We start from the raw sequence: 25,710 nt of genomic DNA, 5'->3' as shown, positions 1-25,710 counted from the left end.
TTCCTTCCAAAAAGATCCTTTCCAGTTGTCCTCCTTTTTTGACTATGCTCCAGCTGGAGAGATCTTAGCTAATACCTCCAACGCTAGGTGCATCTTTCTTTTTTCCCCCTCCAATAGCTCATGACCGTCTCTCCCCATCCCACTAGAACACCTCTCCTCCATTGCTCCTAATTCTTATTCATCCTTCAGGATGCTGGCCGAGCACCAGTTCCTCTGTGAGCTTTGCCAGACTCAGCTATCAGTTGGCTGCGCTCTTCTGGAGCCCTTCTCCTGGGAACTTGACCCAGGACTGCCTCCAAGTGTCAATTACTGTCCAATTTGTAGAACTTCTTAAGCAGACTTTAAACTCTGAGGACAAGAGCTGTGGTCTTGTTGTATATTTCCCTAGACTTCTGACGGCCTCTCACAAAAGATAGATAAAGAAATTTTTCTCTGATCTAGGCTGCTGCATATGCTCTCTAAAGAAGTTGCTTGTGTTTTTAATGCTCCCTCAGATAAAATCTGATCCAAAGGCTTTGCCCCCAACACAGTGCTTCAGTTGGGACCACAAGGGTGGTCCCAATGAATTCCCAGCTGCATATGCTACATGATCGCCAGAAGCCAGGGCATGCAGAAGGACTGACTGATCCTCATGGTGCTTCTCCCAAACATATCCACAGGTCAGCACATGCTATGCCTTCCTTTCCCTCCCAGCAAATTCATCATTCTTCCTAAATTTCCTATTGGAAGGACTAATGTGATGTGATCTTATGTATGTGTTTTGAAAGTAACAGAACCAGCATCCTTTGCCTGAAATAGTTTCCACATGAAATGTATACAGAGGGCTGAGGGTGTAGCTCAGTAGTAGAGCATTTGCCTAGCATGTGTGAGGCCCTGGGTTCACACCAGCAACACACACACACACACACACACACACACACACACACAGGAAAAGAAAAGCATTGTTCCAGACTGAGATTTTGGCCCCAGCACCAAAGGAGAGTCTCAGAGAGGTCAGCAGGTCCACATTGTTCACGGCATCCCCATGCTTACAGCCTGCCAATCCTACCCACTGTGCTTAGAACGAGGCCCGCACTCCTAATCAAGGACTGCAAGGCCTAATGCAACACAGGCATTGACCATGTCTTTAGTCTGAATCATGCCATTTTCCCTCTCATAGTCTGTTCCCTACCTCATGGACCTCTCTGTTCTCTGAAAAGGTCAAATTTAACTACCTTAGGACCTTTGTGCCTGGGGTATTCAGCTGTGGCTCTGAGACTTACCAGTCATGTGACCTGTGAGTGAATCACTTGGAAGCTCAGCTTCCTCACTCATTCATTCATTCAAGAAATATTTATCCAGTACATGCCATGTCCTGCTCTAGGCACTGGAGATATATCAATGCCCACCCAGACAAGGTACCCACTCTTCAGCTTACCTTCCACTGGACAAAGAGCAATTGAGCGAATAAATAAGTAGCAAGCTTTGTGAAGAAACATAACAGAGTAACAGACAGGTGAATTAAAGAGAGTAGGGAGCTGCCTTAGAGTGGCCAGAGGCTGCTTTCAAAAGGTGACATTTAAGGGCTGGAGTTGTAGCTCAGTGGTACAGCGTTTGCCTCACACATGTGAGGCCCTGGGTTCTATCCTCAGCACCACAAAAGCAAATAAAAATAAAGATATTGTGTCCATCTACAACTTAAAAAATATTAAAAAAAAAAAAAAAGAAGAAGAAGACAGCAGCAGGTGAAATGCTAGGCAGGGTTCCCAGGCAGACAGAAAGGAGCTCAACTGCCCTGAGGCTCAAGCCAGGGTGGAGGTTCTGGGAGAAGGACTGGGGGCTGGCTGGAAGCTAGTGAGCAAGGAGAGCAACGCAGCCCAGAGGCAGGTAGGAGGTGGTCCCACAGGGCTGAGAGAGCCAGGTGAAATTTGGATTTTAATCCACATGCAATAGAAAGCCACTGAAGTGCTTTAAACTGGAATGGCATGATCAAATTGGTTTTTCAAACATTATCTTGTGGAAAATTTCAAAATCCTGCTTGTGAAAACTGGATTATAGCTTTACAAGATAATATTATTAAGGGAAACTAAGTAAAGGATACCCAGATTCTTCCAGTATGATTTCTTAAAACTGCATGTGGTCATTCATGGTAGTGTATACCTATAATCCCAGCAACTCAGGGTTACTGTTTGAGGCCAGTAACCTCAGCAACTTAGAGACCCTCTCTCAAAATGAAAAATTAAAAGGGCTAGCGATATAGCTTATTGGTAAAAAGTCCGTGGGTTCAGTCCTCTAGTACTAAAATTAAGTTAAACTGAATTAAAAACAATTACCTCAAATAGATTTTTTTCAAACATACATTTTTAAAAAGTCACCCTCGCTTCTATGAGAACAGACATATATGCACATAACGACCTGTCTGTATGTGTGTCTATATGTAAATCTTAAAAGGAAGGCAACAAAGAGGATCAGGAGGTCAGTGAGGAGGCTGCTACCACTATCTGATGACTGGCCAGTCAGCACAGGATTTGTTTTGCTGCTAAGACAATGTCATCAACTGGACTGAATGTTGATAGGAGAGAGATTAAGGGTAAAATTGAGTTTTTTAGCTTAAAACAACTGGGTAATCATATCTTACCTAACAAAGTTCTTGTGAGAAGTAAATTAACTCATGTATGTCAAACACACAATATAATGCTAACACACTGATGCTCAGTATTTGTTTATTTACCTCTTTATTTATTTGAACACTTTCTAAAAACTTTTTTGGCACAGTCTCCCTGTGTTGCTGAGGTTTGCCTTGAACTTGCAATCCTCCTGCTTCACCTCTAGAAACTAAAACTACTTCTCAATTCCACTTCCCAGTGATAAATGAGGGACATCAGGAGTACATTTGGACCCCCTTTAACTTCTTTATCACTGAAAGAGGCATACAATGTATCAGAGAAAAGTACAAGCCTCCCATAACTATGAAAATTCAGAGTTGCCAGGCCCAGGAGTGCATGCCTATAATCCCAGCAATTTGGGAGGCTGAGGCAGAAAGATTGCAAGTCCAGGCCAGCCTCAGAAACTCAACAAGATCCTATCTCAAATTTTTTTAAAAAAAGTGGCTGGAGGACTGGAGCTTGCCTGGCGTGAGGCACACGGTTCAAACCTTAGCACCACATAAAAATAAATAAAATGAAGGCATTCTATCCATCTACAAGTCAGATAAGTAAATAAATAAATAAGTGGCTGGAAATGTAGCTTAGTGTTCGGAGATGAAGCTCAGTGTTAGTGTCCCTGAGTTCAATCTCTGGTACCAAAAAAAAAAAAAAAAGTGTTTTTCAAAGTTTTCCTGGCAACCTTTTCAAATGAAAGTTTAAATTAGAAGTAACACATCATCTAATACAACAATGGCTAGATGACTATTAGAGATGATTTGTGCCAAATCCTTTAAAAAGAAATTAACAAAAATCTAGTGAAATTAATGAAAAACAATTTAAAAAGGAGAGAGACTACATAATAAAATATTTAAATAGAACAGTCTATGGAAAAAAAATTAAGAGTTCACATGTCATTGGTGCTAAATGGCAGCATTAGGACATTGGTCTTTTTGAGATAAAACTTACTTTAAACTTGTTGTGCTATTTGGGGGAACAAAGTTGGGGTTTAGCTTGTTTGAAGAAGTTTATAAAAGTACAAGATGCTCTAAATCATGATAGTAGGAAGACAGATTTTTACTATCTCAAACAACAAAAAAATCAAATGTTTAAAAGTCAAACCTAAATGGCAAGAGGTGGTTTTACAGAGAAATTTTTTAAACTTTTAAAATTTCCTGAGAATTTAAGTCTAGGGCATTGGCTTTTTGACCTGGGTTTATGTAACTCAAACCCAGGGGACGTGAGAGCTAACTGTCCCGCCTGAACAAACACTGCAAAAGTTTATTACAGCTATCAGGGATACTCCATTTCTCTTCCCACAGATCTAATTCTTATCTCAGACAGATAAGTCTGTGCATGGTTTGGATGAATGGTCCACATACTTAGAATTCTTTGCAGTCCTGAGGATAAGGCAAAAATGTTTAAAACTTAAGTCTTCATTATCTTCATTTAAAACTTAAGTCTTCATAGTCTTCATTTAAAACTTAAGTCTTCATAGTCTTCATTTAAAAGAAAAGAAAACTGATTTTCTAGAGAAATTCTGACTTTGGGAAAGTGGCTAAATAATGTAGATTAAAGCACTATCTTTAATTAGGAGTTGAACAAATTGTGATAAAAATCTAAATAAATAAAGATACTGTTTATGTGTCAAAGATGGCAAAGATTCTGCTAAAAAATATTTCCAACAGTAATCCTCAGACAAGGACTCTTTAAGAAAAATATTTTTATCCCTTTATCAACTTGGTTGGTAAGTATTTCAGCTCCAGTTCATATATGGAAAAGCTATATAAAGGGAAATTATTTTCATGCCTTATTGTATGATATGTACATATTTGGATTCATTGTGAGATATATATATATATATATATATATCTTTGTCTATATATATATCTTTGTCTATATATATATATATATATAGAGAGAGAGAGAGAGAGCATAATTTGGTAATTTTGTTCTCATAACAAACATTTTGCAAATAGAAACAAAGCTTATTATGCTATAATGTTTATTTGCTAGGCTGACAAATAACTCTGGAATATCATGAAGTCTCAGAATGAAAAGCACACCAAGGAATTGCCTTGACTCTCAAAAACTCCAGGAATATGGTTCCTCTAGACCAGAACAACACTGGAATATTATAACTTATGGTAATTAATCCAGAACACATTTACGTGTATTATTTCACAGCTCTGTGTTGTATAAGATGCTATTATTTCCATTTTTCACAGCTAAGAAAGATTGGTGTTCAAGGTCACCAAGTTGGTGTCAAAGCTACCACAGTCAGTTCTCTTAAACTATGCAGTGAAGACATCAATGGCACCGGCAGCAGCGGCATCGACACCACGTACTCACCATGCATTGGGCATTGTTCTCTGCACTTTCATATGTCAACTCACATGATCCTTACAATTACCTTAGAGTAAATGTAGGCAGGTTTGTCTACAGGCCACCAGCCACCTCATTCTCTATCCTGCCCACTCTACATGCTCTACTCCTCTCCTTGGAAATCAGAATGGGTGCTCCACGGTCCTCAGGTCCCCTCTACTCTATCCCAAATAAAATATCTGTTCTAAAATGTTGATAATTGCCAGGTACAGTAGCACATGCCTGTAATCCCAGCTACTCCAGAGGCTGAGGCAAAAGAATCCCAAGTTTGAGGCTGGCCTGGGCAACTCAGTGAAACTCTGTCTCCAAATAAAAAATTGTAAAAGGTTTGGAGTGGTGGGCTGGGGTGTAGCTCAGCAGTAGGTAGAGCGCTCGCCTAGCATGTGCAAGGCCCAGGGTTTGATCCTCAGTACAACATAAAAAAATAAATAAGTGAAATAAAAGTATTGTGTCCAACCACACTAAAAAAATAAATATTAAAAAAAAGGTTTGGGGGTGGTACAGTGTTTGCCTATATGCATGAGGCTGTGAGTTCAATTCTTAGTACTGCAAAAAAATTAATAAAAATTAAAAGTTGACAATTACTGGAGCTGAATGACAAGTAATAAGAATTTTATACTATTTCTCTACCTTTATTAATGTTTAAAATTATCTTATAATTTAATATTTGCAATATAAACATTTTTAGCTCTAACATGGAATCTGACCTGTTGGAGTGACTAGAAGACTAGCCTCCAATAACAATGAATTCAGAGAAAGTGCTACGGCAGGTGCCTAATAATGACAAAAGAGAGTAACACTGATTCATTCACTAAGTCCATGAACAAAAATTGAGCACCCATTATGTGTTAGAACATGTAAAGGTCCCATGAAGGACTCTTGTCCTCACTGAGCTAAGAGTTTGGTAGTGTACACAAAGCAAATGCAAAAGTAATTATGAGGAGGACTATTTATGAGAAACGCTATAAAAAGAAAAGTTCCAACAAAGTGCTATGTGAGTTGGAAAAAAAAGTCAACTTAGAACAAATTCCATTACACAGAACTCTCTGGGATGGTCCAAACTTTTTGATACATTAAACATTATTTAAAATCAACAAGTGGCCACAGAAGACAGGGAGCTAAATCCAAAAACAAAATTAGGTCTGAAATGCTACATGCTCTCTTTTATGGTATTATAATGGTTCCCAGACTGAAACCCAGGCCCCCCCAGTAAGGAGAGCAAGAATTCCTCTCAAGTCCTTGGATCAAAACAGACTGATTAGAGAAGATTCAGCTGGAAAGAAACTTGCCAGAGCACTATTTATAATACTTAAAACTGAAAAACAACATAAATGTTCTACAATAGGGCATAGTAATGTTATTCATTTGTAAACCATATATCATCATTTAAAAAATAGAGGCTCTCTATTTTTTAAATGATGATGGGATCAGGACTAATAGTGGTGGCTTTTTGTTTTTTGTTTTTTGCAATACTAGGGATTGAATCCAGGGCACTCTATCCCACCTTTTCTTTATTTTCTTTTTCTCTTTTTTGAAATAGTTTCAGTTTCTTCATCTGAAAAATGGGAATAATAATAATAGCATTTTTTTTAAATAGGGTCTCACTAAGTTCCTGAGGCTGGTCTTAAAACTTTGAATTTGCTGTCCTCTTGCCTCAACCTCTAAAGTAGCTGAAATTACACCCAGTAACTATAATTAATATGTAAAAATACCATTAAATTTTATATATATATATATATTATGTATAAATTTGCTGAATACTTCATGAGGGATCAACACCTTTTTTTTTAAGAGTGAGAGAGAAAGAGAGAGAGAGAGAGAATTTTAATATTTATTTTTTAGTTTTCGGCAGACACAACATCTTTGTTTGTATGTGGTGCTGAGGATCGAACCTGGGCTGCACGCATGCCAGGCAAGCGCGCTACCGTTTGAGCCACATCCCCAGCCCCCCAACACCTTTTCTTTAAAAATAGGTTCCAGGAGCCTAGGCTGGGGCTCAGAAGAAAAATTGAGCACCCATTATGTGTTAGAATATGTAAAGGTCCCATGAAGGACCTTTACATATTCTAACACATACCTTTACATGATAGAGTGCTTGCCTAGCATGTGTGAGGCACTGGGTTCAATCTTCACCACTATATTAAAAAATAATTAATTAATTAATTAATTTGAAAAAATAAAATAGGTTCTAGTAATTAAGAGTTTCTGCATGAACCATGTCCACAAATCATGTCTATGATTTCCAGTTCAAATTGGAAAGATACTCATAAAACATCCTGAAAGCAGAGTTCTAAATTTTGATAACTTTTTCTTCAATATTTTCAGAGGCTTCTTCCACCTCTAATCTGACCATAACTATTTTTTAGTCATTTGCCTTTTTCAGAACTTTCCAACACATTCAACTTATTTTTCACAAAAGCAATGTCTTTTTTTCCTTTTTATCCTCATATTTTGTTAGTTAATGCAATCTTTAATGATGTAATTATAATAACAAGTAAATTCAAATAAACAGGCTTGGGAACAATCCCAAATTAACTGTTGCTCATCATCATCAACATCATGGCAAACACTTATTATGTGTTTGTATCTGCCAGGTTCTGTTCTAAACACTCTGTGGATATTAGGTCCTTTAATCCTTACAGTCTACATACCACTCTGATCACTATTTTACACATATGGAAACAGAGGCTCAGTGAGGTCAAAGAGCTTTCCTGAGGCCACACACTAGTAAATGGCAGAGTAAGAAAATCCTAAGTGGTCCAGTTCCAAGGTGGTGACTCTACTCAGCTTTAGGGAGCTGGAACAGGTGGGAGCTATAGCACCTTGATGTGCTACAGCAGAGCATGCCCACAGAAGTTTCCACAACAATGGAAATGTTCTACATGTGAACTGCTCGATTCGGTAACCACTGGTAACACATGGCTCATGAGACTGAGAAACTGGATGTTTAACTTAATTTTAATTAATTTAAATTTAAGCAGCCATTGCCCTGGTAGCTATTGCCCTGGACAGGATGGTAGAACAGAGTCCACTAGCAGAGAACACTCAGAGGGCATGGGAATTAAACACTAAGTTTTAGAGTGAGAATAGAGAGGATCTGTTTATCTAGCATTTATTAAATGGAGATTGGTTATGAAGCTTCTACTGTGTGTTAACCCACGTGTAAAAACAATTCATGTAGTTAAATGAGACATATGAATTAAGAAACATTATGTACAGTATGATCCCATTTTTTGGTTAAAAAATCACACCTAGAAAGATAGTAAACCAGCTGGGGATGTAGCTCAGTGGTAGAGCTCTTGCTGAACACGTGTGAGGCCCTGGATTCGATCACCAGTAGAAGATGGAAAATAAAAAAAAAAAAACGGAGAAACTGTAAGCATATAAACACTTGCTTTTCTCAACTGAAGGGCTTAGGGGGCATTGCTAGCAGCCTTCTGTTGCAGGTACTATACACTGCTAGGCCTATGTTCATTTTCCTTTTCTTCCATAGCAACAGAATGCCTGGATTGTTGGGAAAGGCAATGTATCCAACAGAACTTTCATTTCCCAGCCAGGCACTGTGGTTCACGCCTGTAATCCCAGTGGCTCCAGAGGCTGAGACAGGAGGATTGCAAGTTCAAAGCCAGACTCAGCAAAGGCGAGGTTCTAAGCAACTCAGTGAAAACCTGTCTCTAAATAAAATACAAAAATAGGGCTGGGGATGTGGCTCTGTGGTTGAATGCTCCTGAGTTCAATCCCCAGAAGCCCCCAACCCCCTCGAAAAAAGAAATTCCATTTCCCAACCTCCTTCATGGAAGGAGTGGGCAGTGAAATCTAAACTGAATGCAGTGGTTGGGGGTTAAGAAACTTTAAAGGGTTTCCTTTGCCTTCCTCTTTTCTGCTTCTTCCTACCTCAAGAACTGTTGGGTTAGAGCTGGGTACAATGGTGCATGCTTTTAATCCCAGCTACTTGGGAGGCCAAGGCAGGACTACTATGAGTTTGAGGCCAGCCTGGCAATGAAGAGAGAATGACGCAAAACAAACAAAGAACCTTTAGCTAGAAAGCCTGGCTACAAAGAAGCCTGGCTACAAAGCCACTTTGTGGCTACAAAGTGACCGTAAGAGTGCAAGCTGTATAATAGGGATGATGAAGCAGAGAGAAAACTCTGGACTGCTTGATGCCACTGTGACACTGACATATTGTTTGCTGTGGACTTATTTAAAGCATTGTTATCAGCAACCAACACAATTCCTAATTGACCAATCTACTCAGCACACTGTTCTCCCACCTCATCCTCTCTAACAGAAATACAATTCTGTTTCTGATTGGCCTAAAGATAATTGTGCCCTCTTGTAAATGACTTGCTCAAGAACCAGGCCTAAGCCAAGCAGGGTATGGTACTGCCCTGTTGACAGGAATTCGTTCAGGAATGGGCACATGATTCACTTCAGGCCAATCAGATTCTTACTTTTCTGGGTTCTTCTAAGAAAAATTCTCACTCTTAGGAGAACAAAGGAAACAGAACATAATGTTTCCATTTCCTTGGCAGGTGCCGTATAGTGCATTGGGGGCCTAAAACTGCTAAGGCTAGAATTTCACCAGGAGCCTCAGGAGAAAACCAATACTCTGAGAAGCTTGGAGAACACAACCTGTGCAATGGATTAAGCTAACTGTAAGCCCACCCTACCTTTTATCCTACCTCTAGGATAAGTATAATTTCCATAAGCCAAAAAATATCCACATAGGAAAGATCATATTAGAAGCAGCAGAACAGGTGGTAAGGGTTATTCAAATACTTTGGGAAGGCAAGGAAGTCAGGTCTTCCTAGTGCCTATTCAAGGCTGGGCATGGGGTCTTCAAAATTTTGCTGTCTTTTCCATAAAGAAGTTATTTTACGGGGCTGGGGATGTGGCTCAAGCGGTAGCGCGCTCGTCTGGCATGCGTGCGGCCCGGGTTCGATCCTCAGCACCACATACCAACAAAGATGTTGTGTCCGCCAAGAACTAAAAAATAAATATTAAAAATTCTCTCTTTCTCTCTCACTCTCTCTCCTCTCTCACTCTCTCTTTAAAAAAAAAAAAAAAGAAGTTATTTTACGGTAAGTTCCCAAACACTGAGTTACAGGAGCTATTTGTACAGGCTTCCACAAAACATATTAATAAATAGATGTACATATTTCAAAAGACTCATAATAAACACAGCAGTTAACATTCATACTTCAAATACTTCTACCCTCCCAAGACTATGCTAAGCCCTTTATTTCATGCAATCCTCACAAAAAACAAGGAAATCTCATTACATACATTTTCGAGGAGCAAACTAAACTCTGATGCTTAGAAAAATAAATGTAGCTTGTGCATGAAAGCAGTAGTTCTAGGCCAAGATGAGAATTCAAGTCTTCTTTTAACCATAATCTCGTACTTCTTTTTTACATATAAATTAAAGCACATCTATAATTTATTTCTCTGGGGCTTCACCACCTACTTCAAAATATTCTGTTCTCTGGATCCTCTAAGGGCACTGTACTCATCACACCACAAGTCCCACCCAATACTTTTAGAAAATACAGTCAGTACATTTAATATGTAACACATATAACAGCTGAGATCATAAAAACAACACTGAAAGTTAAACCTTATGCATGTGGACAGCAAAAGAATTATATTGTTTAATTGACATTGACGATTAGGATTAGCCCATCCGTCTTTTTTTTTTTTTTTTTTAAGAGTTTTCTTTTGGCCACACGTGGTGGTGCATGCCTGTAATCCCAGCAACTCAGGAGGCTGAGGCAGGAGAATGGTGAGTTCAAACTCAGCCTCAGCAACTTAGCGAGGCCCTAAGCAACTCAGCAAGACCCTGTCTCTAATAAAAAAAAAAAAAAAAAAAAAAAGGCTGGGGATGTAACTCAGTGGTTAAATGCCCCTAGGTTCATCCCTGGTACCAAAAAAAAAAAAAAGTTTTCTTTTTGGTGATAAGTACAATAGAATAGGCAGGTTTACAGAATGAAGACTATAAGAGGGCTAGGACTGTAGCTCAGTGGTAGAATGTCTATCTCGCATGTGTGAAGCACTGGGTTTGATCCTCAGCACCATAAATAAATAAATGAAGACATTACATCCATCTACGACTATAAAAATACTTTTTTTAAAAAAACAGACTATAAGAAAAGTTGGCCACTATAAAACTTAGTGGCCAAGTTATATAATGGCTAACTTTCAAATGACTTTCATCAGACTCTTTGAGACTATTTTTGGTAGTGGTGGGCAGTACTGGGGATTGAACCCAAGGAAACTTCGCCACTCACTGAGCTACATCTCTAGCTGAGGCTGGCCTTGAATTTGCAATCCTCCTGTCTGGAGGATTACACTGGGTTTACATGTGTGAACCAGTACACCTGGCCCTCATGAGTCATTTTATAGATGAGGGAACCTAGATTCAGAGACCTTGCCCAAGGTTACCCTGATCTGCTTCTGCCTGAAACCCAAGTTCACATTCTTCCCTTAATGTAATTCTGCATTCCTCTGAGTTTTATTCTAACACCTTCCAAGGATTGACTAACATAGAACAATGACCCAGAAGCTATAGGAAAGCTATGCTAATATATATAATTTTAATTAAGCTTTTGCTAAACTTTCAGTTATGCTACCTGAAATATTAACCATAAGGAAACAACATACAATGGAAGATCCAGTGTCTCAGCTTTTAATTTATAAACCACAAAGAAATAGATATTATATTTCAAACTAATTTTAAACAATACATGTATATTAAGTAGTAAAAACAGTACACAGGAGTATGCTAAGCTTTAGGGCAAATATTCAAATGAAAGCACACTGCCTCTGGGCATGGTGGTACACATGTACATCCCAGCTATTTGGGAGGCTGAGACAGGAAGACCACAAGTTTAAGATCAGCATTGACAACTTAGCAAGACCCTGTTTTGAGGGTTAGGAATATGGCTCAGTGGTAAAGCCCTTGCATTGCATGTGAAAAGTCCCAAGTTGGGTCCCCAGCACTACTGTATGTCTTCCCTAAACTCATCATTTCCAGAGCCACCCCAACCAGGTGCTAATCTCTAACACAGGAGACTGCTAATCACTTCTTAATAAAATAGGTTTAGGATTGGGCATGTGTCTCAGTGGTAGAGCATTTACCTAGTACGTGTGAGGCCCTGGGTTCAATCCCTAGCATCAAAAAATAAATAAATAAAAATAAAGCTAAAATATAGAAAGTAAGAAAATCTGGGGGCTGGGGATGTGGCTCAAGAGGTAGCGCGCTCACCTGGCATGCGTGCGGCCCGGGTTTGATCCTTAGCACCACATACAAACAAAGATATTGTGTCCGCCGAAAACTAAAAAAAAATCTGAATTTAAACTCCAGGATTTATCAGATACAGCATCTGAGAGGAGTCTCTTGAACACTCTGATCTTTAATTTTCTCATCTGAAAATGGGAATGATAATCCCTAACTCACAGAATTGTCGGGAGGACTGAAATGAGATCAAGGATTTGTATCTTTTAGAAATCCAGCTCTTATGAAGCGCAGAGCTATCTACAAATGCTAGCACAATACTCACTCTTTCTCTCTCTCGGTAATGCCCTGGAAGCAGAGGGAGATTACATATTTGTGGGAACAGAGAGAGGTGATGGGCCAAAATAATCCAGGCCCTGAGAATTTTTGTTTTATAACAATTCCTTAATATAATAGAGTACTTTATACTGGCCCTTTTCTCTCAAAAAGAAGGTGTCAAAGATATTCTCAATTAATTGGTGTTTTCTAACTTGAATTATTTTTACTTCCTGTTTACTTTCCCAATTATTCACATTTCCTTAGTAAAGATAGATGACAGGAGATGACATTGTTGAGACACAACGGAACACAAACAGGATTTTCTTTAAAATACAACAGGCATTTCAGTACTAACATTTCATCTCAAATAAAAGGAAATTAACAGAAGTTCAAGTCTAAGTAATAAATATTTGGCACTATCTGGCTTCAGTTTGCAGAATGGGCTGAAGGGAACTGGGTAATTTCTTTTATCTTCTAATATTTATAGATTTCTAACATAATCAACACAATAATTGTACAAATTAATGGGATTCACTGATATTTCCATACATGCATACATATTGCAGAGATCATGTTCCTCCACCCATCTTCTACCCTTTCCTCCTCCTCCCTCTGCCTCAGCCCCCATACACATCACCTTCCTAGTCCTTAATCACTCTTTTACTTTTAGGTTGACTTTTTTTTTTTTTTTAAGTTTCCACATATGGGAGAAAACATGCAAAGCTTGTAGTTCTGTGTCTGCTTATTTCACTTTATGTGATATCCTCCAGTTCCATCCGTCTCCCTGAAAATGAGAAAATTTCATTCTTTATGGTTGAATAATACTCCATTGTGAGTATGTACCATATTTTCTTTACCCATTCATCTGTCAATAGACACCTAGGCTGATTTCATCTCTTGGATACAGTGATACCCAAGATTTTTTTTTTTTTTTTTTTTTTTTTGTGGTGCTGGGGACTGAACCCAGGCCTTGTGCATGGGAGGCAAGCACTCTACCATCTGAGCTCTATCCCCAGCCCTGTTGTTTTCTTTTTGATAATAGCCCTTCTAACTGGGTTGGATGGTATCTTGTAGTTTTGATTTGCATTTCCCTGACAGATAATGATATTTAGCATTTTTTCACATATTTATTGGCCATTTTTATTTCTTCTTCTGAGAAAGGTCTATTCAGATCATTTGCCCACCTTCAAGTTGGATTACTTGTGCTTCTGTCCTTAAGGGTTTTTTTTTAGTTCTTTATATATTCTGGATATTAATCCTTTGTCAGATAAATAGCTGGCAAACATTTTCTCCCATAATGATTGTCTCTTCATTCTATGATTGCTGCCCTTGGTGTGCAGAGGTAGTAGGATGTGGTTCCATTTGTCAATTTTTTTTCTTTTTTTGGTGGTACTAGGGACGGAACCAGGGCCTCACATATGCTAGGTATTCAAATGCTCTATCACTGAGCTACATCCTGAGCTGCTTTTTTTTTTTTTTTTTTTTTTTTTTTTTTAAGATAGGGTCTTGCTAAGTTGCCCACGCTGGCCTCAAACTTTGATCCTCCTACCTCAGCCTCCAGAGTAGTTAGAATTACAAGTTTGTACCACTGTGCCCAGCTCCATTTGTCAATTTTGGCTTTTGTTTCCTGTAGTTTTGAAGTCCTAGCTAAAAAAATCATTGCCTATACAAGTATCTTGAAGAGCTGTCCCTAAATTTTCCTCTAGAAGTTTCATTTCAGGTCTTACACTAAAGTCCTTTTGATCCAATTTGAGTTGATTTCTATACATGTGAGAGAAAGAGGTCAAGTTTCAATCTTCTGTCAAGTAACCTTTTCTTTTGGGAGGGTAGGGGGATGGAAACACAAGGGATTGAACCCAGCAGCATTCTACCAATCCAAACTCAAGTCATTTTTAATTTTTTTTTTTTTTAGAAGAGTCTCACTAGGACAAAAAAAAAAAAGAAGAGTCTCACTAGGTTTCCCAGGGTGGCCTCCAATTTGTCATCCTCCTGCCTCAGCCTCCAAAGTAGCTGGAATACAGGTTTGCCCCACTGCCCTGCCTAGCTGCTAGGTAATCTTATGCAAATCTGATCTTGTCATTTCCCTGTGTTTTGTTTTTGTTTTTCAGGGCCTCACAGTGCTAGGTAAGTGTTCAGGCCCCAGACCCATTTATTTCCTTTCCTTTCAATGGCTTCTCTTTGGAAGGAGAAGAGCCTTTTAGAAAAAGTTCAAACTACTGAACAAAGGCTCAGGTTGTTTCCTCCCCTAGTCCAGCCCATCAGGACTAGCATTCTCTCCCACCTCTCTCCCCCTTACCTCTTAATCTTCATGTCCTGCTGATTCTGAGGTTCTCTCAAAGACACCCTCTCCATCCTATTCTGGCTGCTACTGCCCCTTTTTCTACTTCCCCATCCCTCTGAAGAGCATATATCCTGACTGCTTTCTGATTATGAAAGCAATTTGTGGTCATAAAAAAATAAAGAGGGCTGGGGAGGTGACTCAAGCAGTAAGGCGCTCACCTGGCATGAGCGGGGCGCTGGGTTCAATCCTCAGCACCACATAAAAATAAAAAATATATATTTTTTTTTTGAAGAGAGAGTGAGAGAGGAGAGAGAGAGTGAGAGAGAGAATTTTTTTTTTTAACATTTATTTTTCAGTTCTCGGCGGACACAACATCTTTGTTGGTATGTGGTGCTGAGGATCGAACCCGGGCCTCACGCATGCCAGGCGAGCGCGCTACCGCTTGAGCCACATCCCCAGCCCCCAAAAATAAAAAATATTAAGATGTTGTGTCGGGCTGGGGATGTGGCTCAGGCGGTAGCGCGCTCACCTGGCATGCGTGAGGCCCGGGTTCGATCCTCAGCACCACATACCAACAAAGATGTTGTGTCCGCCGAGAACTGAAAAATAAATAAATATTTTAAAAAATAAAATTCTCTCTCTCTCTCTCTCTCTCTCTCTCTCTCTCTCTCTCTCTCTCTCTCTCTCTAAAAAATAAATAAATAAATAAAAGCGATTCATGCTCATAAAAAAATAAGGCAATGAGGAAAGGAATAAGCATTTCCCCCATGATCTCACTAACAGATGTAAAGAGCTTACTTTTTTTTTTTAAAGAGAGAGAGAGAAATTTTTTTTAAAAGAGAGAGGAGAGAGAGAGAGAGAGAGAGAATTTTTAATATTTATTTTTTAGTTCTCAGTGGACACAACATCTTCGTTGGTATGTGGTGCTGAGGATCGAACCCGGGCCGCACGCATGCCAGGCGAGCGCGCTACCGCTTGAGCCACATCCCCAGCCCGAGAAAATTTTTTTTAATATTTATTTTTTTTTTTTAGTTTTTGGTGGACACAACATCTTTATTTTATTTTTATGTGGTGCTGAGGATCGAACCCAGTGCCCCCGCTTGAGCCACACCCCCAGCCCCAAGAGCTTATCTTTCAAATACTCTTGTTTTTCACAGCAGCAATATTCATAATAGCCAGGTGATGAATACAACCAAGTGCCCAGCAATGGACAGACAGAAAATCAAAATGTGGTGAAAGGGGCTGGAGCTGGAGCTCAGTGGCAGAGCACTTGCCTAACATATGTGGGGCACTGGGCTCAAGCCTTAGCCCCACATAAAAAAATAAATAAAGGCATGCTGTCCATCTACAACTACAAAAATTTATTTTAAAATGTGGCAAAAGCATGCAACAGAATTATTATTCAGCCTGAAAAATGAAGAAAATTCTGACACATGCTATAAGGATGAGCCTTGAGGACACTGCGCTAAGTGAAATAAATCATTCACAAAAAACAGAACACTGAACCATTCCACTTACACGAGGGGACTAGAGCAAATTCAGAGAAAGAGAGTGGGGGCTGCCAGGAGCTGGGAATTGCTTAAGAACAGAATTTCAGTTTTGTAAGATGAAAAAGTTCTGGAGACTTGTTGCACAACAATGTGAATATATGTAATACTACTCTACTGGACATTTAAAAATGGTTAAAATGGTAAATTTCATATGTACTTTACCACATTTAAACATTTAAAAATTTTTTTACTTATTTATTTTTATGTGGTACTGAGGCTGGAACCCAGTGCCTTGCACATGCTAGGCAAGTGCTCTACTACTGAGCCACAACCCCAGCCCCTTAAAAAATTTTAAAGTAACTAATACTTCCAGACATTTTTCATATATATATATATATATATATATATATATATATACGTATGTATATATGAGCATACATATATATATATATATATATATATATTCTAAAAAATGGGAACATACTGTACTGTAATCTACTTTTTACACCTAACCATACGATGCAAAGATCTTTCTATGCATAGAGAAACATAACCATAAACATCTTTCTATATATATCTTACTATATGTAGCTCCCACCTAATGCTTTTTTAATGGCTGAAGTAACCATCGCATGACTGCACCATAATTCAACCAGTCTGCTTTCAGTTTTTCAATATTATAAATACATCACTGGCAACATCTTTGCATACTTTTTCATAATGGCCTATTACAGATCCCTATTTACCTGCCCCTTTTCTGATATTAATAGTCTTAATTTCCCCACTGGAAAACTAACTCCTCTTCACCCTAATATCCTTCCTATCCTCCCACCCCACCTCCAGCCAATTACTATTCTATGTGGCACCTATTTGTAAGTTTATTCATGTTTTTTTCCTGTTCCTATTGTCATTTATTCTATAATTACATCTTCTAATTATTATTGCTTGCATAAAGCTATTGCTTTTTAGGGTGGGGGGTATAGCTCAGTAGTAGAACATGCACTTAGCATGCTTGAAACCCTGGGTTATAGCCCCAGCACCCAAAAAATAAATAAATAAAAATAAGAAAAGAAAGAAAAAGCTATCACTGGTTCTCTGTCTTGTAGCTGCTTGTTCATTCAACCTTATTATATCTAGGTATTTTTAACTTAATTTTCTTAGCATATAATCATATCACAGGTAGAGAATTATATCACATAAGTAGTGATTAAGAGTAAAAGCTCTAGGCTCAGGCAGAGTAAAATATAGGATTCAAATACAGTCTGACTATGGGTAAGCATTTTACCTTAGTTTCCTCATCCATAAACTGGAGATCAAAATAGGGCCTATCTCACAGGATTACTGTAAAGATCATGTTATTGAGCTGGGCGTGGCAACACATACCTATAATCCCAGCTACTCCAGAGATTGAGGCAGGGGGAAGATCCCAAATTCAAGGCCAACCTGGGTAATTTAGTGAAACTCTGTCTCAAAATAAAAAATAAAATGGGCTGGGGATGGAGCTTAACGGAAAAATGCCCCTGGGTTCAATCCCCAGCATAGGGAAGGAGGGATGATATTGTTGAAATTAGTGTATGAAAAGTATTTAACACAATATTAGTTCAATAAATACCTGCTGCCTACCAATTACAAAAATGTGACTTTCTTTCCACGGTAATATTTTTTATTCATATATTTTTGTTGCATGACACTGGTGCACTTCTGTTGGCAACGAACTCTCTCCCCAATTCTCCCAAAAGAGTAAACCATGAGATAATTAGCAAGGACCGCTGCTATGGAGCTCCCACTCCCACCTTCTCAGCAAAGTTGTGCTCTCAGTTTTTGTCTTTGGCTCCTGCATCTCCTCAGCCTGTCCCTCCTACTGGCTTGTGGCCAACAGCATTTAAGCTCTCTCTCATGCTTAAAAAAAAAAAAAAAAAAAACTTCACCTTATTCCTCAATCACTCTCCAGCCTTCTCCTCCTCCCTGCTCAGCCGAACGTTTTTGAGCTGCCTACACTTTGTCTTTTTTCTCACATCCCACTCTGACCTCATCCCACTGATACATTACACTGAACCTTTGAAAGCTGTGGCTATTATAGATTCTGCCTCCACCATTTCACCAAATCTGCTCAATGAGGTCCCTAGTGACCTCTGCTACTTATTTATTTACAGAACACATTTTAATTTTTGCCTCATCTTACTTGACATCTAGCAGCCATAGCAAAGCTGACTCTTCCTCTGGCCTTCGTTACTACATCTCCTGCTTTCCCTCCTACTTCTCCAACCTGTTCTCCTCAGTGTAGCCTAACTGAACAGGTTCTTCCCAGAGTGTGCAGTGCAGTAGCTCTGAATGATCTAGCCCTTTCCTTTCTTTAATCTCTCTTGATGGATTTCTTTCATAATTGATTTTTAAGTTCCTGCTGGAGCACACTGGTTTCATTTCCATGAATGTTCTTTTGAACATGTTTGGAATACTATTCTTTTACATCCCCCCACATATATCTAACTCACAGTACTCCCTCAGGTCTTTTATCAAGACCCTCCCTGAACCTTCAAACTAGGTTGGATTCACCTTAACACAAGCCCCATTTCATAACCCTCACCACACTTAAAACCACTTGACACATATTTTCCTCACCAGCCTGTGATCTCCATGAGAGTAGAGATAAGTACCCTTACCACCTACACAGTGCCTGGCACATAATAAGACACTTGCTATGGTTTGGATATGGTGTGCATGTGTTACCCAACGGTTCATATGATGAAACTGAATCTCCACTGTGAGATATTAAGAGGGTATTGTTCAGAAGTGGGGCCTTTGGGATGATTAGATTAGATAAAATTGTCAGGGTGCAGCTCCCATGACTGCATAATGGTAGCAGACCAGAAGACATGCCTCTGCTCTCTGTCTCCTGCCACATGGTGCCTTGAGCTACCCCCTGATTCTGCCAGTAAGGCCATTGTCAAGTTAGGCATAGTAGTGCATGCCTACAATCCAAGCTGGTAAGGAGACTGAGGCAGGAGAACTGCAAGTTCAAGATTAACATAGGCAACTTGGCAAAACTGTCTCAAAATAAAAAAAAAAAAATTTAAAAGAGGAATATAGCTCAATGGCAGGGTTTTCCTGGGTTCAATATCCAGTTACCCTTTCCCATAGAAGGTCATTGCCTAGAACTTCCAGAACTGTGAGCTAAATAAACTTTCTTTATAAAATTACCCAGCTTTAAGTGAAAATATGGTCTAAGACAATATTCAATAACTAGTTTTTGAACCACCATAAATGAATAGCTGTGAAGTGGAAAAATAAACGAGGAGTGACAAGACTAAAAATAAACAAACAAAAAACCTGATTTTTCTGAAACCATACCTCTGAAGGAGCATGTACCTGCATGTACACTCGAATGCAAACACACAAACACACACACACACACACACACACACACACACACACCCCTATTTGATGACTTCCTCTCCCCCCAAATAAAGTCCAACTCTTCAAACTGGTATAGAAAGTCTTACAAAAGGGGCAACTTCTTATCTCTCAAACATCAACTAGCTAGACCACCTCCACTCTCAGAATCTTGTCTCTAGGCAGCATGAAATCCCTGCAGATTCCCAAGAAGGCTGCACTCTCTCCCTGGGGCTCTGCACTGGCTGTCCTGCCTACACACTACACTGCACCTTTCCAGCCTCATCTTCTGACCTATACCAAGGTGGCCTTCATGTCTATTCTGGAAGTCCCCTTCTTTTAGAACCTTTGACCATCATCATCTCTGAAAAATCTAGATCCACTGCCTTTCCTGTGCATTCAGTTCTCAGTATGTCCAAAATCACAGCTCAAATCACAATGAGTTCCTGTTTATGAGTCTGTCTCTGTGAAACTGCAGAGTTCCCTGAGGACAAGATTTCTCATTCATTTTTTTAACCCTGGCGATCAGCCCAGGCCCTGGCTCACAATAAATGCTCAATGATGCTCCTTGTAGTAGTAGTGACAATAAAAGCTCCCGAGTATTAAGGACTTACCTGCAAGGATTTTAAACATAAATTTACTCTGCAATAACCTTATAAGACAGGTGCTATCATTATTCCCATTTTGCAGGTAAGAAAACTAATGAAGAAGTCAAACCTCTCTGGCCCCAGAAGAGTCACACACGCGTACATTTTCTGCAGTTTTGAATTATTCCCTGGTTCCCAAAATAATTAGGGTCTTTAAAAGAAAAGAAAGAAACTTTCTTTCCAAAGCGGTCAAGCAATGCACAAAAATATAGCCAACCGCCCAAAGCTCACTCCACCCGAACGCGGGACGAGGTCAAAGGGCATAGAAGGCGCCACTCCCGGGGCGGTTGAGGGGGACGAAAGTCTGGCCCCTGCGTCCTTCCCTGCGGTCCCCCGCGGCCCAGCACCTCGCCCACAGCGACGAGTTCACTTCACACCTGGCTGGGGGCGTTAGGGCCGCGGCTGCCCGCTGGTCCCCGCTCACCTGCTGTCTCGCCGCCTCGCCGTGTGGGACCGCCAGCGCGCAGCGCCTCCCCGGGGCGGCCAGGCGCCCGCAGCCCGCAGCGGAGCCGTTGCCTTGGCGACCGGGGCTGAGAACTCCAGCGGGGCTCGCGCTACGGCGGCTCGGATGGGACCTGGAGGATTCGCGTCGCTTTCCGCAACCGCGGTGCGAGCGGAAGAGGGAGAAGAGGGTGGGGATCGGGATCCGGAGTCTCGAGCCACCTAGTTAGGTTTGTCAGCCCGGAACTTGGTCCCCGGGAAGATGCGAGAAGAGGGACACAGAGGCCAGGGGCTGGACTTCTGGTTCTGGAGCGACTTTTGTCTGTTAATCTCTCTGTAACCCGATAAGGGGACCGTTTGGGAAGGAGAGGGACCCTCAGGCACAAGCTTGCCGGACAGAGAATGTTCTTAAAAAGACTGGAAAATTAATTTGGGAGGAATGGTGGATTCCTGTCTGTTATAATCTCTGAAGTTGGGAGCAAGAAGTAAATAAACTTATTTCTTTGGCTGAGAATTTACTCACCAGAGTCAATTTCAATATGGGAAATAATGTATTTTACCTTATGGTCGGATTACACTTCCCGGAACAATGCTGCAGAATACTGGAACCTGAACACAAAGAATGTTCCTTTCTTTATTGTAAAAGCAAGAGGATTGAAACCGAGCTAAGTGTCCATCAATAGGAGGTTTGAGTAAATAGATTCCGGTACATTCCTAAAATAGATGACTCTTGCAAGAATTTAAAGGGTCCAGGGAAAGTTACAGATGGAGATACAGTTTAGATAGATAATAGACCTATCTTGTTAACTAGTCCTGCTTCTACTCTTAGACATCCTCCTTCCCTGTGTAATTTTCGAACTGACTTAGCCAGTTGAGTGCTGTAAAATACAGAAGAAATATATGATAAAAGACAACTTTTAAAGGGCATTTCAAAATGGAGGGGACCAGAGTCTATATGTGTATTAGACTACTATCTGCTGGGAAAGTGAATTCTTGAACTGACCAAGAAAACAATTACAAGGAAGAGGAATTATGTGATCTGTACTCCAACCAGTGTCCAGAAATGATCCTTTTAAAGTGTAAATAGGATCATGATGTTACCACTGTTTACAGGTGACCAGTCCTTGCTTCCCCGAATGCTGAAGTATAACACCAGAGAAGCATGCCCATGTAAGTTTAGAGTGGAAACCAGAAGCTTTATAAAGGACAGCAGAAAAGCCTTCCCCCACCCCCCAGGAGGAGGAGGAAGAAGGGGACCCAAAAGGTGGAATCCCTGGAAGGGGGACGTCTTCCCATTTTTATAGCTAAGGTCTTCTTTTAGCTTTCCCACGCTCCTGTCCTTTGTTTCCCTGTCTTGCAGTGATAGAATGCAGGTGGGAAGGCCCTAAAGGTGGGAGATAGGTGGGCTGAAGGAGTAATCTGGGCAGGAAGGGCCTGGGGTGGTTTGATTAGCACCTCCCTGTTTGCTGGGAGCTGCTTCATTAATAGTTCCTTAGGGTGAATTCCAGGCCTTGGGGACATTAACATTTCAATTTCCTCAAGTGCTGCTCTGGTTTCCTGGACTCTGTTCTCTATAATGGTCTCCATTTTATGTATCTTACTCTCGATATTAGACCCAATTTACCTAATTACACTAACTACCTATCTTTAAATCTGGTTTCCATGATGTTCTGTTTAAAGCCTCTTAACGGCTTTGCATCACCTTTATAATAAAATCTAGATTTGTTGTAATCAACAATCCCTTTAAGTGAATTATCCCCTGCCCAACCTCACCTCTCACCATTTTCCTGCCTGTCCATGCTGCAGCACACTAGCCTTGTGTTTTTCTATGGTCTTGTCTTGTTTTTGTGGGTTTTGATGGCTTGGCTTTTGCTGGTACACACTGGGACCAGCATTCCTCCACATAGCCCTATCGCATGTGTCCTCTCTTCCTTCATGTCTCTGCTCCCATCCCATCCCATCCCCCAAAAGACATGTCCTGCTTCCTCTTTATTTATTTTGCAGTACTAGGAATTTGTGTATGTAATGCAAGAATTTTACCACTATGCTATAATCTCAGCCCCTGACCTCTCTTTAAACTAGTAAACTAATGAGCCAGGTATGGTAGCACATGCCTGTAGTCTCAGCCACTCAGTGAGGCTAAGGCAAGAGGGCTTCTGGTTAAAGTCCAGCCTGTACAACACAGCAAGATCCAGTCTCAAAGGAAAAAAAAATATCAGTAGATCCCCACAAATTTGAATTCTCTTTTTCTTCTTTTCTTTCTTCACTAATCTTGTTAACCTCTGATGGTTATGTTTCTTTATTACTTATCTCTTCACTAGGGTTAAGTTTGTTTTAAGGTTAGGTACTTTTTAAAAAAATATTTTTATGAGTTCTTGATGGACCTATAATTTTATTTATTTATTTACATGCAGTGCTGAGAATCAAACCCAGTGCCTTACACTTACTAGGCAAGCGCTCTACTGCTGAGCCACAATCCCAGCCCATGAAGTACTTTGTTTTGCTCCTTACTGTTTTCTTATCACTGGAAATAGTGCCTGATACATAGTAAGAGCTTGGTAAATATTTATTGAATGAATAAGTTAAGTGAATAAAAGCAATGTACAGCACCATGAATTTGGAATAGTACCATGTCTAAAAAGGTGTAGTAGATAATGCTAGCATAATTATACACAAACTTTGGAAGGAGATCTGGAAGATTGGGAGTGGTAAGATGGGAAGGACACTTTATTTCACTGTATACTCTTTTATGCAGTTTAAAAAAAAATGTAAGGAGCTTCCTTGGTTGTCAGTGAATCCTATATCCTATAAGGGATGTTGAGGGGGTCCTGCATGAGGTGGTAAATTGAAGTAGATGATCTCAAAGATCTGCCCTTCAGATTTTGACAACTAGAGTAGGCCCACAACTATCTAAAGACCAGAAGCACTAAAGAGATGGATGGTATCACATATTATAAACACTTGCAGTTAAGAAAATGAAAAATGAGGGCTGGGCCTGTAGTTCAGTGGTTTAGCGCTTGCCTAGCATGCGTGAGGCCCTGGTTTAAATCCTCAACACCATGTAAAAATAAATAAATAAAATGTATTTTATTTATGTAAAAAAATATGTAAATGTAAAAAGAATATGTAAACATAAAAAAAAAAAAGAAAATGAAAAATGAAGGCTGGGGCTATAGGTCACTGGTGGAGCGCTTGCCTAATGTGCATGAGGCTCTGACTTCCATCCCCACCATTGCAAAAAGTCAAAACCAAAACAAATTAAAAAAACTATTCTGCTGGCAGCTAGGCCCAATGTCCTAACTGAACATAAACAGTGATCACAAAATATAAACAAATGCCAGATAAGGTTACTCTGTGGTCGAAACTAGAGCCAAGACCATTCTGGCACCATAAATATAACTATATATCTCCTCTTGTAATATGACTGGGTTCTGCTGATTTTCCAACTTTTAATCCTCCTACCTCCTGGATAAAAATGATTAGATACCTAGTCACTGAACTGCCCCACCTACTTGACCGTGTCCAGTGCAAAACAGATCCCTATTTCCTTAGCATTAGCACAAGTCCTAAAATAAACTCCTCCCACTTACATCTTACCAAGACATCTCCTAGTGTCTCTGGTGTGGGTTCTCCCTTGCTGAATAAGCTCAATGAACCTAATTCGGGGGAGAAGTGTCAGAATCCAATTCAGGGCCTTGCACGTGTGTGGAAAGCACTCTACCACTGAGCTATACCTTCAGTCCAGTAAAGCTAATTAGTTTTGACTACAGCTTTGTTCCAGCGTCACCGGAGTCCTAGGCCAGAGGCCTGACTCTGGTCGTCCCAACAAATTCCGTCTTGCCACTTCCCCCCTCCCCAAAACACACACACAACCAAAAATAATGATGAAATAGGAAAGAATTTAATCAATCTAGCTACATTGAGAAGACAAGAGAGAACAGGAGTCTGTAGTCATGTCTTTGGGGGTGCTGACATGAGCTTTAAGTTTAAATAGAGGAAGAACTGGGGCAGGGAGTGAGAAGTCTGCATAATTAAGCAGTCTTGGTCCTGCTGATCATTATCTCAGTGTTTTGTTCTGCAAGATGGCTCCAGGAGAAGTCTTTATTGTTTTAAGGGACAATCCAGTTCTTGTGAGATGACTTTTCCTGCTTAGGAGAGCAGCCTAAATTCCTGTCATGGGGTAATTGCTCCCCCTTGGGGAGGTGATCTTATCATGGGGTGATCTGCTTACAAGGCTCTGCTGTTCCTGGAATCCAATGTGACTGAGTAAGTTTAGGGTAATGAGTGAAGACCTCTGGGCACCAGAGGGACTGGACAGGACCTTGTAAAAGCTGATTGTTGAATGTCCTTGCAAATCTTAAAAATGCATTATTCTTATTTTGATGTCTTCAGTCTTGAAGGGGGACTAGATAGGTTATATAAATATAGGGGTCACAAACCTAGAAATACCAATTTTTAGACAGACTTAAGTGATTAACCTGCCTACATGCAGAGCTGAGCAGTAATCTGACCCAAAGTTTAAGGTAGCAAGGCAGGAAGATACAAAATGAAGGTGGAGATACCAGGTTAATCCTGCTCTTAGTTACATTTGCAGGCGCAACTGAAGAGTCAGTGCTTTGTAGCAAAAGCCGCTTCTAAGACTCTGTTACAATTGCCCTAGCAATTAATCATGCATAGCCTAGTAATGTACTGTACTTGCCCTTATCAGATACCTGTGTAATTGTTACCAGGGTCCCAGATAGAAGCTGAACTCCAGGATCCCTGATGACTTGGTCTGGCCACTCAAACCCCCAGAAAAAAAGGTGGAGAAGTTGATGGTGAAGCAGGATTAATTCCAGTATGTCACACCTGGAAGACAGATTTAAGGGCATTGGGTGTTGCAGCAGGCTTGGGGTCAAAGGGG

At 40.1% G+C, this 25,710-nt stretch overlaps 1 protein-coding gene across 6 annotated transcripts in view; it reads right to left on the bottom strand.

Annotated features, from left to right (window-relative positions):
* Positions 1-21,059, bottom strand: part of Pkig (cAMP-dependent protein kinase inhibitor gamma) — a 95,288-nt gene extending 74,229 nt beyond the window's left edge. For 2 of the 6 annotated variants that reach the window (XM_040276166.2, XM_040276165.2), the window contains exon 1: positions 20,791-20,973. The gene's annotated coding sequence lies outside the window, so the exon portion shown is untranslated. Of the gene's footprint in view, positions 1-20,743 lie in introns of all 6 variants that reach the window. The other 4 variants (XM_021727600.3, XM_005327106.5, XR_013439733.1 and 1 more) reach the window with 3 other exon arrangements.
* Positions 21,060-25,710: the final 4,651 nt, after the last annotated feature.

This window comes from Ictidomys tridecemlineatus, chromosome 5 (genome assembly GCF_052094955.1).
Source record: "Ictidomys tridecemlineatus isolate mIctTri1 chromosome 5, mIctTri1.hap1, whole genome shotgun sequence".
Classification (NCBI taxonomy): Eukaryota; Metazoa; Chordata; class Mammalia; order Rodentia; family Sciuridae; genus Ictidomys; species Ictidomys tridecemlineatus.
Note: the sequence above shows the minus strand (reverse complement) of the source record. Positions and strands in the feature narration are given on the sequence as shown.